Source organism: Glycine max, chromosome 7, assembly GCF_000004515.6.
Source record: "Glycine max cultivar Williams 82 chromosome 7, Glycine_max_v4.0, whole genome shotgun sequence".
Taxonomy (NCBI): domain Eukaryota; kingdom Viridiplantae; phylum Streptophyta; class Magnoliopsida; order Fabales; family Fabaceae; genus Glycine; species Glycine max.
The window spans coordinates 22,903,033-22,910,186 of NC_038243.2; the positions used below are offsets into that span (position 1 = coordinate 22,903,033).

Consider the following 7,154-nt stretch of genomic DNA (forward strand, 5'->3'; position numbering starts at 1 on the left):
ATGGGTGAGTCCCGTCCAGGTAGTTCCAAAGAAAACCGGTCTCACCGTGATAAAAAATGAGAAGGAGGAGCTGATTCCTACTCGGGTGTAGAACAGCTGGAGAGTATGCATCGACTAAAGGAGGTTGAACTAGGTTACCAAAAAGGACCATTTTCCACTGCCATTCATTGACCAGATGCTTGAACGCCTAGCAGGTAAATCTTACTACTGCTTCCTTGATGGTTTTTCATGTTAGATGCAAATCACTATTGCTCCTAAGGAACAGGAAAAGATCACATTCACCTGCCCCTTCGACACTTTCCCCTATAGGAGGATGCCTTTCGGCCTGTGCAATGCCCCCGATACCTTCCAGTGGTGCATGATTAGTATTTTTAGTGATTTTTAGAAAATTGCATAGAGGTGTTTATGGATGATTTCACTGTATATGGATCCTCTTTTGATGTTTGTTTGGATAGTCTGGAAAAGGTTTTGAATAAATGCACCAAAACTAACCTTGTTCTAAATTTTGAAAAATGTCATTTTATGGTTGAGCAAGGTATAGTTTTAGGCCACATTATTTCCAGTAAGGGCATTGAAGTAGATCCTGCAAAAATTTCGGTTATTTCACAATTGCCTTACCCCTCTTGCGTGTGAGAGGTGCGATAGTTTCTTGTCATGCAGGATTCTACAGGCGCTTTATAAGAGATTTTAGCAAAGTAGCCCTTCCACTATGCAACTTGTTGCAAAAGGAGGTGGAGTTTGACTTTAATGATAAATGCAAAGAGGCTTTTGATCGCCTCAAAAGAGCAATGACTACCACCCCCATCATCTAGGCACCCGACTGGACAGCCCCTTTTGAGCTTATGTGTGATGCATCAAATTATGCATTGGGGGCTGTCCTTGCACAGAAAATTGATAAATTTCCTAGGGTGATATATTATGCTTCTAGGACTTTAGATGCTGCCCAAGCGAATTATACTACTACTGAGAAAGAGCTACTAGCCATAGTTTTTGCTCTTGAAAAATTTCGTTCTTATTTGCTTGGTACTCACATTATTTTTTATACTGACCAAGCAGCTTTAAAGTACTTGTTGCAGAAGGCTGATTCAAAGCCTAGGTTGATCCGATGGATGCTCTGGCTCCAAGAGTTTGACTTGGAGATCCGTGATAGGAGCGGAGCACAAAATTTAGTTGCTGATCATTTGAGTCGGATCGAACATGTGTCTGATGAGGACTCACCCATTCGGGATTATTTCCCGGATGATCATTTATATATATTGTATAGTATTTCTGATTCTCTTTCTACTCCCTAGTTTGCTAACATTGTCAATTATTTAGTTGCTTCTGTTTTTCCTCCCTTAGCATCTAAGGCCCAAAAAGATAAAATTAAAAGTGATGCTAAGCATTTTATTTGGGATGACCCCTACTTGTGGAAATTGTGTAGTGATCAGGTTATTAGACGATGCATTCCAGATCATGAGACTGACTCAGTCCTGCAGTTCTGTCATTCTTCCGCATTGGGAGGTCATCTGGGTGTTCAAAGGACAGCCCGCAAAGTGCTTGACTGTGGCTTTTATTGGCCCACCATCTTTAAAGATGCGTGGAAGATTTGTAGCACTTGTGAGCAGTGTCAGAGAGCAGGAAGTGCACTTACATGGCGACAACAAATGCCTCAGCAACCTATGCTATTCTGTGAGGTGTTTGATGTCTGGGGTATAGATTTCATGGGCCCTTTTCCTATATCTTTTGGTTATGTTTACATTCTCCTTGCAGTTGATTGTGTTTCAAAGTGGGTGGAAGCCAAGCCCACTAGAACTAATGATGCTAAGGTTGTTGTAGATTTTGTCAGATCTAATCTGTTTTGCAGGTTTGGAGTACCTAAAGCAATCGTTAGTGATCAAGGAACCCATTTTTGCAACAAATCAATGCATGCCTTGCTTAAAAAGTATGGGGTTGTCCACAGGGTATCCACACCATACCACCCCCAAACCAATGGACAGACAAAAATTTCTAACAGGGAGATCAAGAAAATTTTAGAGAAGATTGTGCAACCAAGCAGGAAAGATTGGAGTACCAGGCTAGATGATGCTCTTTGGGCACATAGGTGATGCAATCCTACCCCGCAAGGGCATTGGATAGAAAAACTCCAAGTAGATTGGGCCAGAGATGCAAGAGAAGGCCCTAGGGTTCTTATGAGCCTTAGGGTAGATTTCGGGCCCATGGGCTAAGTACGAGCCTACTTATCTTTGTAAATATTAGATTAAGGTTTCATTATTTTTGGGCCTTGTATTTAGGGCTCCATAATGTAAGTAGGGTACCCTAGAAATATAGGATTTTTTTCAGCCCTTGTATTTTAGGGCACCTAGACTAGTTTTTGTATTAGGGGTAGTTTGTAATTTCACATGAACTAAGTGGATATTTGATGTGTGTGGTTGGAAATAAATTTAATTGAATTGGTAGAAGCCCAATCCAATTAAATTTTAGAGGGGGAGGTGAGCATTTGCTTACTACACCCCATTGCCACATCATATAGTCACACTTTGTGCATGTCCTTCATGCTTTTCATGCCTCATGACACCTAAGCACACTTAGTGGAGAATCTTGGAATTGATCTTGGATTAGTGGGCTGAACCATAACTAAAATTCACTAATCAAAATTAGTGAAATTTTGGCTCCACAAATTCAATTTCAAATTCAAGTGAAATTTGAATTTCCCTCCAATTTTGTGTGACACTTAGGCTATAAATAGAGGTCATGTGTGTGCATTTTTTTTTCAACTTTGATAATTTGAATATTAAACTTCAGATTTCAAAGCTCATTTAGAGCACAAAATTTCGTGCTCTTCTCTCCCTCTCCCTTCATTCATCTCCTTCTTCCTCCAAGCTCCTATCCATGGCCTCCTATGGTGGTGAGCTTCTTCTAGACTCATCTTCTCCTTGAAGTGGCGTCTCCTCTCTCTCTCTTCCTTTCTCCATTCCGCTGCCATTCATCTTCCAAGAAGCAAAGGAATCCATTGATGAAGAAGATCCTAGGCCTACAAGCTCCAATGGAGCTTGCATCATGTTCCCTCCCCTTTGAAAAGGATTTGACCTCAAATCCCGAGGTTCTTGAAACTCTGGGCTTTTTTCCTCAACACTTGTAAAAAGAACAAAAACATATGTATTAGTGGTGTTTAGTATGTTGAAGTAAGGTAAGGTCTGAAAACTCATTTCCTGGGCATCTTCCCATGAAGGAACATGGTTCCTCACCAACTCAATGAGTGGTGCTACAAGTATAGAAAAATATGGGGCAAACCTTTTGTAAAAGTTTGTTAAGTCTTGGAAGCCCCAAATTTTTCTTACACTTGGTGGAGCGGGCCACTCAGGAATGACCTTTATTCTCTTAGGGTTCATGGGAACCCCTTGATCACAATTTAAAAAATTAAGAAAAGTAAAGCAATGGAACATACCTTTTTCTGTATTTTCATGTTGATTATTCCTACCAAAAAGTATGACAAACCTAAGGTGTCCCATATGAGTGCCTAAGTTTGTATTGAAACTAAAAATAAGAACAAACCTACCTAATGAGTCCCTATGTACACAAATCATGAAGATGTTGGGTGCACGAGTGATTTTACAAAAGAGTGTTGCACCACCCAAAGCATTCATCACACCACCTATTTTAGGGATTTGGTGCCTAATAATACCTATTTTGGGCACCAACAAAGCACAAGGATTTAATCTCTTGCGAACCAAACCCTCATCCAACAACTCCTTTACTTGAGGAATAAACTCAAGCCTAAGAGATGTGGCTGATGTGCCATCATTTTCTTCTATTTTCTAAACCCTTTTTGCACCATTTTAATTATTGATTGGTCTTAATTGTCAATTAATTAGGCAGTTTTATTATTTGGGCCCATTCAGCTAATTTGATGTTTTTAATCTAATTTCAGGAATTAATGAAGCATTGGGCTTGAATCTAGCATTGGGCTTGAATCTAGAATTGGGCTTGGACTTGAAGAGGGCAGACTAATTTATTCTATAAAATTAGATCTTATCTTATCTAGATATTATTTAGATTTGATCTCATCTAGATATTATTTCATCTAGATCTTATCTTATCTTATCTTATCTAGATTTGATTTGATTTTACTTATGGGCTTGGATTTAAAACATATTTGTAAGCTTTGGGGCTGAAAAAAACTATATAACAGCACCAAGGTTCTAGTTTAGGGCCCCCCCCTCTCTCCCTCGCGGGAGACTCTCTCTCTCTCTCCTCTCTCTCTTCTATTTTTCGTTTTTAGTTTTAGTCTCTCTTCTCTTTCTCTTTTATTTTCATTTTTTTTCAATTCCAGTTCAGACTTTTTCATTCTCTATTTGATTAATGGAAGGCTAAGTCCGCAGCGTTGTTTTCCCTTGAGGATCAAGCACAGTTCTCTTTGAGGTTCTATTATTACTGTTAAATTCTGTTTAGTTTTTCCTCTTCACTAATTACTTTGAATTTGTTGCTTTTAATTCATGCATGCTTAGTGCTTGATTAATTGTCTCTGCGCTTAATTTACGTTCATGCTTAATGATCGTTTATGAGTAATTGGTGTATGTGAAGCTTAATCACATAATGAATGCCTTATGTTGAATTTCGCTTAGTAATTTAATTTAGGGTTGGATTAAGTGGTTAAACTGATAAAGGATAAACTCTCGTAACCTAGGATAAGAGACTTGCTTGTGAATCAAGGGGAAGCAACGTGTTTTAATTCTGATATTTTCTAATTCACATATATTCGCTGTTTAATTTACAAAAGCAAACAACCCCCCCCCCCCATCGTTACTGTTACTGTTACTGCAAGTATATTATGAACATTTGGCTTGTCACTGCTCGTTGGGAAACGACCTAGGATCACTTCCTAGTTACTGCATTTTCATGTTTATTTGATTCGGGTACGGCCTCGATCAAATTTGGCGCCGTTGCCGGGGAGCAGTGTCCAAAGGTTCATAATAGCTAGCTATTGTTGTGTGTTTAATCCTTTCGTGTTTTATGTTTAATTGTTAGTATTGTGTTAGTATGTGTGTTAGTGTTGATTAGTTCACTGGTATTGATAACAGACAAATCCAGAATCCATATATCTAGGCTAATTAGACTTGTCAGGTTTTAGCGATTTTAATATATAGATTTTAGTCCTTATTTTCATTGTCGGTCTTCCTTAGAAGTAGTTATTCCTTATTTTTTACTGTTAGGTTTTAGGAGTAAGTATTTAGATTTAGTAGATTTAGATCTTATTTATTTGAATTTCTTAGAAGTAGTTATCTTTATCGCAATTTAAATATTTTATCATATCTTATCTTTAAATTTTTTATCTTATCTTATCTATTATATTTATCTTCTATTTTGATCTTTCAATCTTTTATCTTCGAATTTTATCTTTAAATATCTTATCTTTTCTTTTATCTTCTAATTTTATCTTTAAATATCTTATCTTTTCTTTACCTTATCTTCTATCTTCTATTTTAAATTCTTATCTCTTGCTTTTAAATTGGGTTGCATTAATCTAAATACAAACAAAGTCCCTGTTTCAGTCTTGGGTGTTTTGCTGTGAAGATTGTGCAGCCAAGCAGGAAAGATTGGAGTACCAGGCTTGATGATGCTCTCTGGGCACATCGGACTGCCTACAAAGCACCCATAGGAATGTCTACTTATCGGGTTGTCTTTGGAAAGGCATGTCATCTTCCAGTGGAGATCGAGCACAAAGCATACTGGGCAGTGAAGACCTGTAACTTCTCTATGGATCAAGCTGGTGAGGAAAGGAAGTTGCAACTGAGTGAGTTAGATGAAATCCGCCTAGACGCCTACGAGAATGCCAAGTTCTACAAAGAAAAGACCAAGAAGTTCCATGATAGCATGATAGTTAAAAAAGACTTTGTGGTTGGGCAAAAAGTGTTATTGTATAATTCTAGGCTTGGACTCATGAGTGGTAAGTTGAGGTCTAAGTGGATTGGTCCTTTTGTTGTTACTAATGTTTTTCCTTATGGTACAGTTGAGATCAAAAGCGACTCCACAAACAAGAGCTTCAAGGTCAACGGACATCGACTTAAGTCATTCCTCACGAACCCTTCTTTAGTGGACGTAGTGGTGGAAGAGACTTCCTTACTCCACCCTACTCTTCCTCCACCATGACTTAGGGAGTTTTTTCTTTTCCTATCTCCTTCTTTTCTTTTATTACACTTGTCCGATTCTCTTTGATGATTTAATTGTTTTTAATCTTTTAATTGTGCCACATTAAGGACAATGTGTTGTTTAAGTATGGGGGGGTGTTCTTTGGTTTTGGTTTTGTTAGTCATGTTAAATTAGTTTAATTTTGTTAGTTTTGTTGGGTTCTAGTTTAATTTTGTTAGTTTTGTTGTGTTAAATTTGCATGTTTGTCTTTGAATTATAGGATATGTTCAAGTAATGGGTAATTGTTCTGAAAATAAACTCTTGACATTTTGTGACTTGAAATCCTTGTTTTTCCTTTACATGTCATGATAGTTTTGAAAGCTCAATTTGAAAGTGATAAGTTTACCTTTGTGAGAATTCGAGCCATCCATCATCATAATCTTTTGGTGTGTTTTGCCCGTTTGAATGCTTGCACAATATCCTTGGCTTGATTCTTGTTGATGCTTCCTAATTCACATGCATATTTGGAAATGATTTAGGCAATTTCATTCTTATAAGCTTCTAGCCAAATGGACTTACCTTGAATTAATTCCTTTGATAGCCCCTTTGAGCCTAGTTTCCCATTTCTTTGTTTTGAAGCTCATTACAAGCCTTAAGTGAAAAACCATGATATCACCTTACCCTTAAGGAATTTTGGAGCTTTGGAATTGTTTTGGGAATAAGCTGGGAATAAGTGTGGGGGGGGGGGGGGGTATGTTTCATTGGAAAAAATGATTTTTGACCATGCTTAATGTTTTATATTTGGGCATGCTTGAAGTGTGTATATATATATATATATATATATATATATATATATATCTATATATATATATATATATATATATTTTGCCTAATTCTTTCTTTAATATTCCATTAAAAAAATTAAAAAAAAAAGAAGAAGAAAAGAAATGAAGTTGCATAAATAAGGGCTTGATATGAGAACTTTGATTGGGAACCTTGGCGTGAATTGGTGATATTAGAGAGGTCGGGTTTACTACTTGTGCTTA

At 37.3% G+C, this 7,154-nt stretch overlaps 1 pseudogene; it reads left to right on the forward strand.

Annotated features, from left to right (window-relative positions):
- On the forward strand, positions 1 to 5,904 carry LOC113002155 (uncharacterized; annotated as a pseudogene).
- Positions 5,905 to 7,154: the final 1,250 nt, after the last annotated feature.